Here is a 12,056-nt window from a genome sequence, read left to right as displayed (position 1 = left end):
GCAGCAGCTTTGGCTCCCCGGAGCCTGCCAGCTCACAGCCTGGGCGCTCTCCCGGGAGGCTGACTCGCCCCTCCGGCCCCGAAACCCCGCTCCCCGCCCTCCAGGAGAAGGAGGGGGCGGCGGAGAGATACGGCTTCCCCCGAGGGAAGGCGGCGGCCGGGAACCAAAACTCGCCGGGGTGATGCCAGGGAAAAGCTGCGGGCGAGCGGGCGCAGCGCCCGCGGAGCCAGCCGGGTGTGGGGTGCCGGGTGGGGCGGGCTGAGGTGCAGGGGACCTGGGAGCGGCAGGGGATCAGAGAGGGGCAGGAGACGCGGGAGGAGGAGGAGTTGTGGGAACAGGGGGTCCGAGACGAGCAGAATGGGAAGGAAAGGAGAATGCGGGAGGGGATCGGCTGGAAAGGCAGAGGTGCCGAGAGTGAGGGGAATCTGAGTGCCCAAGAGGACGGAGAGCCGGGAAACTGCGGGGCCGGGAAGGGAGAGCGGTCCGGGGTGGCAGGGAGATACGGGAAGGACGGGGGCCCGGGAGAGGAAGGATTCGGAAAGGCAAGAGGATGAGAGGGCTGGGAATCCGAGCAGGGAAGGGAGTCTAGAGGGTCCGGTGCAACGGGCAAGGGATGCGGCCAGGCTGGGTGTCAGAGCGGGGAACGGGAACGCAGGAGGCAAAGAGGGTCGGGGATGCAGGGGATGTGGCCGTGCAGGGCGGGGAGGGGTCGGGAAGGGAAAGGACGTTCTGAAGGCGTGGGGATCCGGAGTCATGCAGGGGATGCAACGAACCGGGAGCGAGGGAAGGCAGAGGTTCGAGAAAGGAAGGGGGTGCAGGGGGTCCGTGAGGGGCAGGGGACTGCGCGAGAGCCGGTGTCTGGAAGGAGCAGGAGCGGCGAGGCTTCCAGGAGTGCCAGGACGGGGGCAGGCGCGGTGCCGGGGAGCGAAGGGCTACTTACGGACACGCCGGCCGTGGAGGCTGTCCGCCGCGGCTGCCGGGAGCACATGGGAGCGGGGCCGGCGGGCGGCGGCCGCCCCAAGCGACTCCACCCGCGGTCCCGGCGCGGAGGCGACGCGGGTGCTCGGGGCGGGACCGGGACCGGGACCGGGAGCCTCCCTAGCCCGGCCCGTCCTTTCCTCCGCACGTTCCTCTCTCCCCGCGTTTGATTCTTCGGGAGGCAGCGCACTCCGCCGCCTCTCCTCCCCCTTCCCCGCCACCGCCTCCCCGGGCGGGACCCGCCGCGGTCGGCGCAGTGGCGGGGCCGCGGATGGGGCCGGGGGCGAGGGGCCGGGCGGCGGCGGGGGAGAGGCGAACGGGAGAACGGGGGCGCGTCCCCGAGCCCTCACGGGGCGGGGCGGTGGTCCCGGCCCAGCGGGGTCGCTGCGGGGGTGGGCCCCGACTTCCCGAGCCCGCCCTGCACTGCGACGGAGGGGGTCTCGGGTCCCGGGACCAGGCTGGTGCGGGGGTGGCGGGGAGCGCTGCGGCGTCCCCGGGCTCGGCGGCTCAGTGCGCGGTGCAGGGGCCGGTGAAGCCGGAGACGGAGAGGAGGATAGGGCAGAAAAGGTGAAGCGGGGGAAAGATAGCGAAGAAGGAGTATTTGAAGGAGAAGGGGAAGGCTGTAGACCTTACATGGGAAAATCTCCTGATGATGTGCGTATGATAAGAACTGTGTCTGTCTCTGCATGCGAGCTGCTGACACAGCATTTTGATCGCAACAGTTCCCAAGTTGGTCTAGAGCGAGAGTAAATGTGATCACAGTATTAAGCAGCTCATCCCGGATAGGTTAGGTCAAGCGGAGAGACAGGAGCTTCAGCCCTTTCCCAGAGTGTCTTAAGTGGGAAAGTTTTGAGGGAGGACTGTCTTCTGCACACACAGCCTCTGAAAGAAAAAAGTATTTCCTATTCTGTTTTTTTCTCTATGTTCAGACGCATGAATATATTTCTCAGATACAAGACGATTTTATGACAGGTTTAAATTATGTCAGCAGCAGACATGCAAAACCTCTTTGGTAATGTTTCTTTTACAGTCCTGGCATGTAATTTAAACGCCATTCATTAATATTATTAATGCTAAATGGAAGTGAGGTTTATTGCACTCAGTCTGCATTTGCACCATTTAATAGTAACAGCAGCTATTTTCAGAATTATATTGCAAAGCTGCTTTATTGTATTTTTAAAATTAGACTTCCAATTTTTTCCCCCACAATTCAAAATCTTAAAATCAGAACATTACTGAAAATGCATATTTTCTCAAGGGATATGAAATAGACTGGAAAGTATCTAGCATGATGGAGTTTTCCACCCTAACATTTCAAAGGAAATGTGCTACAAAAAATCAAATAAGTGGGTTAAATATAGGCTGAATTCTAGAATATATGCAGTAAAATACTCCACAAGGAAGACCATGAAGGCATAACCTCAGAGCAGCCATACCCACAGCTGACTACTCCTAGTCTACATCCACCTAGTGTAAATGTATATTAGCAAGTAATGTGGATCAATCTGGTGTTGGATTTCATGATGTTGAGGCCCTAAATGATTTTCAATGTTTTTTTCACTACAGGCTGGGTCTGTGAACTGAAGGCCCCATGAGAACTTAGAATCCATCTGATACACACCTGGCACCTGTCTTCTGCTACATTGCTATCTGAATCCACTCTGTGTACTCACCTCTGATGGGTAAAATACAATGTGGTGAGGATAATCTGGAGATTCACTTCAAAAGCACGCCCTTGATCCACACCAGAACATGAAAGTGGATGTGCCCACGGGGTGTTTGACCAAAAAGGAGCTGGTATGACTTTCCCAAAGCTGAGAGTTGGAGCCTGCTCCAAGGCTCTTTTCACTGCTGCACGTAGGGTTATGGTTATGTCCAGTGTTAGGGTTATAGTTAGGATTAGGGTTATGCCTAGGGTTACGGTTCAGAAAACTACAAAGCCCAGAGCTCCAAGCACACTGCAGCTACAAATGGCATGCCAAGGGGAACAAAAATCTGTCATAACATGGCTCCTTCCATACCTTTCTACTTGGCACCAGACTCAGCCCAAGGTGACTTTGACTGCTTCACCTAGGGTTAGGGTTCCACCTAGGGTTAGGGTTCAGAAAACCACAAAGCTCAGATTTCCCGGGACTGTGCAACTACAGCTGACCTGCCAAAAGGAATACAAGACAGCCACAAAATAGCTTTCTCTATACTTTTTGCTTCGCACCTGACTCAGCCCAAGGCTCTTTTCAGTGTTCCACCCAAGGTTAGGGTTATGCCTAGGGATGGGGTTCAGAAAACTACAAAGCCCAGAGCTCCCAGCACACTGCAGCTACAAATGGCATGCCAAGGGGAACAAAAGACGGCTATAACATGGCTCCTTGAATTCCTTTCTGTCTGGCACCAGACTCATCCCAAAGTGCCTTTTACTGCTTCAGTTTGGTTTAGGGTTATGCCTGGAGTTAGGATTATGCCTAGGGTTAGGGTTCAAAAAACTACAAAGTGCAGACCTCCAAGCACACTGCAGCTACAAATGGCATGCCAAGTGGAACAAAAATCTGTCATAACATGGCTTCTTCCATTCCTTTCTACCTGGCACCAGACTGAGCCCACGGCTTTTTTAACTGTTCCAATGTCCTGGGGTGACTGTGATGTTAAATTGTGTCCCCATTCATCTACCTACCCCAGAAATAAGTTTTTTATCTTTAAAACTTCATCTGAGAGTAAAAGTGAGTAGAGAAGAATCACCGAGTCTGTTATCAGAGACTGTACTTGCTCCCCCCTGCATTCCGGGATGGGGTTTTGACTACAGTACAGACAACAAGGGAGAGATTGCTTTTGCTTTCCAACTAGCTGAAGCAGAGAGGTCTTCCTAGACTGTTTTCTTTCCCTTTTGTAAAAGTTCAAACCTGCTCTGCACTGGGCATTGGGGGAGCGCCGGGAGCTTGCACCTCTTGACTACTGGACACTTGTCCTGGGCAGCAGCATTTCCCAGTGCGGGAAGGATCGATAAGAGATGAAACACCCACAGGAGGAAGACCTTCTGATTTGTCATCTCATCAGAGTGGCGACAGGTTTTGTGATCCAGAACTGTTCATATTTCTGATGGGTGGTGTTTTCCCTCTTTAAAAAAATGTTTATTCTAATTCTCTAAGAGAAATCTCTCCCCAAAACAGTTAGACGTAGAACAAGTCACAAGGACTTGCTTCCTGGAGGGAGCCTTAATGGAAGTTCTCTACCAAATTTACCGCAAACCAGGTCATACACCTACAGTCAGGGCGACGCCTACAGTTCAGATTATGCCTAGAGTTAGGGTCCAGAAAACTACAAAGCCAAAAGCTCCAACCACACAGCATCTACAAATCACATGCCAAAGAGAATAAAAATCTCTTATAACATGGCTCTATCAATACCCTTCTACTTCACACATGCCTCAGGCCAGGGAGCCTTTTACTCCACCAACTATGATTACACTTAGGGTTACGGATAAGATTCGGGTTAGTGTTCAGAAAACCACAAAGCCCAGAGCTCCAGGGACTACGCAGCTACAATTGACCTGCCAAAGTGAACAGAAAAGTGCCAAAAAATAGCTCACTCTCTAAGATTTTGCACGGCACCTGACTCAGCCCTAGGCATTTTAAAGAGCTCAACCTAGGGTTAGGGTTTAAGCCTAGGGTTAGGGTTTAGAAAACCACAAAGCCCAGAGCTCCAGGGACTACGCAGCTACAATAGACCTGCCAAAGTGAAAAGAAAACTGCCACAAAATAGCTCTCTCCCTAAATTTTAGCTGGGCACCTGACTCAGCCCAAGGCATTTTCCAGAGCTCAACCTAGGGTTAGGGTTGCGCCTAGGGTTTGGGTTACGCCTAGGGTTAGGGTTTAGAAAACTACAAAGCCCAGAGCTCCACGAACTGTGCAGCTACAATAGGCCTGCCAAAGTGAAAAGAAAACTGCCACAAAATAGCTCTCTCCCTAAGGTTTTAGCTCAGCACCTGACTCTGCCCTAAGCATTTTAAGGAGCTCAACCTAGGGTTAGGGTTACGCCTAGGGTTAGGGTTTAGAAAACCAGAAAGCCCAGAGCTCCAGGGACTGTGCAACGCTAACTCTAGGAGTAACCCTAACTCTACGTTGTGATCTGGAAAATGCCTGGGTCTGACTCACGTCCTGAGCTAAATCTTAGAGACAGAGCTATTTCAAGGCAGTTTTGACTTTGGCAGGTCTATTGTATCTGTACAGTCCCTGGAGCTCTGGCTATGTGGTTTTCTACACCCTAACCCTAGGTGTAACTCTAACCCTAGGCGTAACCCTAACCCTAGGTTGAGCTCCTTAAAATGCCTAGGGCTGAGTCAGGTGCCGAGATAAAAGGTTGTAGTTGTTTAGATTTGCTAATTTCATTTTCCCAGCCAATGCACCAAATACATGTCGTGGTTTTAAAGCAGTAACTAAAAAATTACTAGAAAACTTACTTATTTCTTCCTGTGAGATATGGATTAGAACAAGAGCAAAACAGACTTAAAACTTGAATAAAGAAAGTTTATTAACAAAACTACAAGAATGAGAACACCAGAATAAACCTCCAGAAAACCCCTTTATCTCCCACTACCCAACCATTCCCTTGTTCACATGACAACATAGAGAAAAAAACTTTGGAACTTTGGTGTTTAAACAGTCCCCAGTTCCTGCTAGAATCTTTTCATCAGTCTCTGTAGAGAAACACAAGTCTTCTTCTGCTAATCTGTGGAGTTTCTCAAAAGAAAACTATTTTGGTTATACCTTTCTATTTCTCTGATGCCAGCTGCCTGGAAATCTGTCATCAGTTCACTCCTCCCATTTCACATCACTCTGAGGTGTGTATGGGCCATGAGTCTAGGGGGTGTCATTTTTAAGGATGAGTTATTCAAAGGCAAAAGTTCTTTTCATCTGTCTCTGTGAGCTTCCCTGGAAAACAGAAGTTTTCTCTTTGCCTCTCAAGGCCACAAATCATCAACTATTACTTTTCTCCTTCTGTTCCAGCACCTCACTGTATCACAATTACTCCACCTTTTGCTCAAAATCCACACTTAGAACACTCCATTCCTCCCAATATACTCTGTCATGAATTGAAGGAGTTTTTTCAGAACACTATTGTCCATCTCCATAGCTTTAACAGAAAAATATTTCAGCTTAATTAAAGCTTCTCCTTATTCTCTACCTTTTCTGAAGCTTAATTCTTTTCTTTACTGTCTCTGATAGTTTATAAAGTCTCTTTACATGTTGATTACTCTTTCTTTCTCTGAAAAAAAAGGATTAATCTGCAAGTCTCATCTGGGTAATGAAAAGGTTAAAATCTTGCCCAGGCTTTGTAGATGGTTCTGTGATCTCTGCTGGAGCAGCAGCTGGAGCTCTCTGCGATGGAAGATTCTTCATGGCTGCTCTGGAGAGTGTGGTCGCTGTCTCAGCCTGCAGCAGCTCAAGAGCTTCTTTCCTTTCTTTACTCAGCAGTCTCTGAGTACCATTCTCTATGGTGAATTCAGTCACAGCACAAAAACTGCAGCCGAGCTAGGGAGCGGCCTGGCCCAGCCAGAGCCCGGGGCAAGCCCCGCAGGCCCCATCTCCCGGCCGGGAGCCGCTGGGCCCAGCCCAGCCCCTGCCCCACGGGGCCGCATGGCCTGGGCAGGGAACGGGAGGCCTGGAGCTCTGTCACCTTCCACAGCCAGGAAACAAACAAAGAGCCAAAGAAATTCCCAGGCTTAGTTCTTAAGGTGGTGTTCACAGGTTGATCTCACTTTTCAATGGTTAAAACTGCTGTCAGTTCTCAGAAATGGTCAGTTGTTTGCCAGGAGACAAACTCCCATCAGCCTCCAGCAGTTTTAACTTCCTTAGGTGTTTCTCTTTGTTTTCTTAAATGTTAATCTATCACAAAGGTAAAGAGTGAGCTATTTTGTGGCAGTTTTCACTTTGGCAGGTCTATTGTAGCTGCACAGTCCCTGGAGCTCTGAGCTTTGTGGTTTTCCAAACCCTAACCCTAGGTGTAACCCTAACCCTTGGTGTAACCCTAACCCTAGGTTGAGCTCTGGAAAGACCCTAGGGCTGTCAGGTGCTGAGTAAAAACTTAGAGAGAGAGCTATTTTGTAGCAGTTTTCTTTTCACTTTGGCAGGTCTATTGTAGCTGCACAGTCCCTGGAGCTGTGAGCTTTGTGCTTTTCTAAACCCTAACCCTAGGTGTAACCCTAACTCTAGGTTGAGCTCTGTAACAAGCTTTGGGCTGAGTCAGGTGCCTAGCTAAAACACAGAGAAAGCTATTTTGTGTCAATTTTTCATTTCAAAGAACACTGCCACAAAATAGCTCTCTCTCTGTGTTTTAGCTGGGCACCTGACTCAACCCTTGGTTTTTTCCAGAGCTCAACCTAGGGTTAGGGTTTTTCCTAGGGTTAAGGTTACGCCTAGGGTTAGGGTTTAGAAAAGCACAAAGCCCAGAGCTCCAAGGACTGTGCAGCTACAATAGGCCTGCCAAAGCGAAAAGAAAACTGCTATAAAGTAGCTCTCTTCATAAGTTTTTTCCTTGCAGGTGCCTCACACCATTGCTCTTTTCACTGTTCCACCTAGGTTTAGGTAACCTATAGGATTCGGGTTTTCCCCAGCATACCATTCCAGCATTCTTCTCTCAAACCACCTTACTGCTGTGCCTCCACCCCAAGCATGTATGAGCTCTCAGGTCTGCACTTCTGCAAGGCACTTTGCACTGTTTGGAGAGTATTGGCGCTCCTTGTTTACCTCTCGCTTGCCTTCACTTGGCTCAGTGTGATGTTTTATCCTCTGCTATTCTTTTCACCAGTGTCTAAAATGACAGGGATACTAAGCTAATATTGTGTCATTGGAACTCTGCTCTCAGTGTAAAATATAGGGATTGAGTACTGCTATTAAATACTAGTTTAATTGTTTAAAGACTGAGGCCTGTCATTCTGTTCTTAGCCAAAGGCCTCGGTTATAGTGAAACTGTGATAAGTATGTCTAAATTAGGCACATTTTGGGATCAGACATGAGTAGAAATTTGCCTGGCATTAAAATGACTGTGGAAAAACTTCTGCTTCACACATGGAAACTGTTTCTCAGTTAAAATTGGCATTGGAAGCTTATAGAGAAGAAACAAGCATGCATTTATTCATGCAATTTATCTCTTTCATGATATATGTGCCAAGGTCCCCAAGTCACTGTTTGCTTTGCTAATGGCATCTCTAGAGCAGATCATTTATTTGCCTTATATGGCCTGTACCTTCACTCCCTGAGCTGCTGCCATTCTGCTTTCCCTCATGGAAACTGTACATTGAATTCTGCATCTCTCCTGAAGCATCTCATTTTGCCAACTGTCTCTGAATGCCCCCACAAGCTGGCTGCATGACTTAGTCACTTGCAGGGAAATAAACTTTATTTCACAATCCATTTTCTGTCCAAGGAGTTTTCTTTTGATTAGGAATAAATTAAACACATTGTGTACATAAGTTAACAATCCAAATTCTCACTCCATTTTTTCCTGATGTTTAAAACTCATCATGCTTCAACTGTATCAACATTTTATTCGCCTTTCAGGATCATTGTGCTTGGAAGTATTTTACTTGAAAGTTAGCTGAAGTATTTCTCTGCCAGTCTAACCTGTTCGAAGGAAAAGTTATTACATTGTGCTTCAGGAGTCACAATCTTTCTTGAAATCACAAAAGCTCCTCAGAATACAGCAATAACAAAACACATGGTCCCCAGGGTCTCGTCTATACTGAAATAGCAGCTAGTTTTAAAATTGGTCCTGGTGTTTTGAGTTTTAAAGGAATCCACTTGTGAGAAATCTTCATAGTTGGTCGAGGGAACCTGAGCTGCAGATTATCCTCTGCTGCAACCACTGAAGTCAGACTGAATCAAACACCCATGAATACATTGTCAGAAAACTAGCCTAGCAGAGAGATGGAAAAATATGCTTACAGATTTTACCATTTTGGTTCTCCTCAGTCCATTGATTAAGCTGCTGTTACAGCTGGGGCACTGCAGACTTGATGGAGCTAATCAGCACAGCAGAATAAAGACAGAAAATCCTCTCACTGTACCTAAATCAATCCTGGCTAATATACACATCACAGGCTCGACCACAGGCTCTTTCATACAGTATGACTTGTAAGACAATATAAAATGCAGTAGGGGAGGTTCCTGAACCCCAAGGAAAATGAAGCAGCTATCAAACCTCCATCTCATGTCTTCAGTCTTTGACCAGAAAAAGAACCAAGAGAGTTTTATCTTTCAGGCCACCATCTCTTTTCAGTAGTGTAGTCTGCAGGAAAATGATCACACCAACATGGTTCTGAGCATTTCATAAAACTGGATCTACAGGTTGTGTCTGTATTTGACTGTAAACCTAAAAGGAAGGTATAGGTACAACAATAGACTTGAGGCTATGTAGTGGGAGCAACAGAAAGTCAACCCAATAATTCTAATAATAATTCTAATTCTAATACAGTCACTAAAATACAAACAGACAAATATGTTAGAGAAATAACCTGATATTTGCCTGAATATATTTGCCTGAAATTTTGTCCAATCTTGCAGCAGCTAGGGAAAAAAAAAAAAAAATCAACTAAACAGACAAAAAAAGAGAACCTAAATCTAACTCCTGCAAATTTCTCAGAGAAAGGTAAGAAAATAAATTCAAGTGACCAGATCCTGTCCATCTGTATGGTGTCCTTCCAAGTCAAACAAACAGCATGTTTTCTACTGTGGGTGGAACTAGACACCTGGGCTTTAGAGCTGTCACATCCAGACCTGAATATTGGCCTATAAACTTAGGTCTAACCAAAATATCCTCTCTCCACTTCTGTTCTAATACTATCCTATTGTTAATGCTTATTTTTCTGGTGGTTCTCATGGCAGTAAATTTTGTGAATTTTCTTACTAACAATTCATTAATAAAACTTGCCATATTTCTGAAGGACAATTGTCTTACTGGACAAGATGTTGTTGCTAACATCAGTCTTTAAATCCCTGGTGCACATAAAAATAACACATCAGTGTAAAACATAAAAGGAAAACAATCTTTATCATTTGCCATCAACCCTTCGTATGTTTCATCTTTATTAAGTAATTACTTATCATCTATTATGTAAAAAAGGTGGTCTACATTTTGCAAGGCTCTAAAATAGTAGTTACAGCTATTGCTTTTCTCTTTTGTGTCCGGCTGTTGACAAGCCTAGTGGCTCTGGGAGTTGCCAAGGAGGTTCTGCACCAGCCACACGGCTAAAGGGAGGAATGAATGTCTGTTCTGCCCCTGCAAACACTGCCAAAGTGACTGAGCTCTGAGATTACAGTTCCAATCCTGCCCTGCTTTACCAGGGAATTGTCTTAGCCCTCCATAAACCCAGGAAAAACATGTGTCTGGTTTCAATCCTAAATTTCCACTATTCTTAACTGGACTTTTCAAAATCAGGAACATCTGGATGATGAACAAGTGATTTCCCAGCAAGAAATGCTCATCTACTGGCAGCCTGCTTTCTCTGCATATAGACCCAATACAAGCAATTTAACAGTGTCATCTTACCTAGGTGTGGGACCTCTGCCTGTCTTCCCCAGGTGTAAGAAAGATGCAGGGAATGTACAAAGAGCAGTTCTTGCCGCGATGCTTTCTCGCACCAAGCGGCGGGCTCGTTTGGAGACACGGGTTTGTTTAACGACACTTGCAACAGCAAGAAGATTTTTTTTCTTTTCACTTTGAAGCCTCAGTGTGGGCTCAGCTTTCAGCAGGAGGTCACAGTTTCCTGGCCGGGCCCGGAGAGCGCCGGTAGCCCGGCGATGGGGTGCCGGGGCGGCGGGCGCTGCTCTGCGCTGCTCGACAGTGACACTCGGTGGGCGGCGGGGCCGGAGCAGGGCTGGGAGCGGCCGGGACCGGCCAGCCCGGGACAGGCGAGCCTCACACCTCCCGGCGGAGCGGGGCTGGCCCGGCTTCTGCCCTGGCCCCTCCGCAGCGTTTGATGCGGCTGTAGACTGTAGAGGAAGGGCGTGTGTGTGAAAAGCGGGGGCAGAGAGCAGAGCGCGCTTCTGCTCTCCATAAAACCTCTGGGATTTTTAACCGCCCCGGGCCACTGTCCTGAGCCTTCTAAGGTGCCTTTGCAGCACCCAAAGGTGACTTTTAGCCGCACGGTTTAATTAAACTGAGTGTATCTGAGATGGGGACGCTCAGCGGCGTTCTGTTCCTCCTCCAGCCTTTTTCCACAGAACTGGAGCAGAGCTGCCTCTCCCCGTGAGTTCCAGCAATGACTTGCATCTAGGTCACCCTATTAGATCACATTCCCAAGGATATGGCTAATGATTTCTGGGGTTTTTAGAAAAGAAAGCTGAAAATCCTCTAGTTGGGGACAATGGCCAATTCATTTTCCAAGTGGAAGCTCATTTCCTCCCCTCCCCATCACACCCTGAGGGCTGTACAGAGCTCAGGGACTCCACGAAGTTTGAACTTCTGAAATCTCAGAGATTCATTCACAGAATAATTGTAATGCCAGCTCTTGTCAGCTGAAACCCAAACAGAGCTCACTTTCAGGTGTATCAATGACTGAAACATGTTCTCAGTGGGGGAAGAACCAAGCTCAGTTTTTAACAACTCTCCAAAAGGCTTGTCATTAGTAAATCCAGTATGTATATAGCATTCATATACCTACACTGGTATGCATTTATTAGATATATGTGTATTTATAATACAGATACATTAATTATATACATAACTCTATAATACGTATATAGGTATAAATATAGAAGACCAGGTTGGTCAAGCAGGACCTGTCTTTTGTAAATCACATAGGCTGGGCTTGATCCTCTGGTTGTCCTGCATGGACACAGGATATCTCTTCCATAACCTTGCCTGGTGCTGAGGTCAGACCTGTAGTTCCCCAGATCATCCTTCCAACCCTTCTTGTAGCTGGGTGTAACATTTGCTAATTTTCAGTCAGCTGGAACTTCTACAGTTAACCAGGACTGCTGGGTGATTGACAGTGGTCTGGCAAGCTGTTTTCACAAATTCCCTCACCACTCTGGGGTGGATCATCAGGGCCCATAGATTGGGTATGTCTAATTGCCACAGCAGGTCAC

General features: G+C 47.5%; 1 protein-coding gene across 2 annotated transcripts in view; it reads right to left on the bottom strand.

Moving 5' to 3' along the window:
• Positions 1-1,741, bottom strand: part of LHFPL6 (LHFPL tetraspan subfamily member 6) — a 138,139-nt gene extending 136,398 nt beyond the window's left edge. The window contains exon 1 of one of the 2 annotated variants that reach the window (XM_023947332.2): positions 1,612-1,741. The gene's annotated coding sequence lies outside the window, so the exon portion shown is untranslated. Of the gene's footprint in view, positions 1-940; positions 1,248-1,611 lie in introns of those variants that run through there. The other variant, XM_086881432.1, reaches the window with a different exon arrangement.
• Between the last annotated feature and the right edge of the window lie 10,315 nt (positions 1,742-12,056).

This window comes from Cyanistes caeruleus, chromosome 3 (genome assembly GCF_971803275.1).
Source record: "Cyanistes caeruleus chromosome 3, bCyaCae1.hap1.1, whole genome shotgun sequence".
Classification (NCBI taxonomy): Eukaryota; Metazoa; Chordata; class Aves; order Passeriformes; family Paridae; genus Cyanistes; species Cyanistes caeruleus.
Note: the sequence above shows the minus strand (reverse complement) of the source record. Positions and strands in the feature narration are given on the sequence as shown.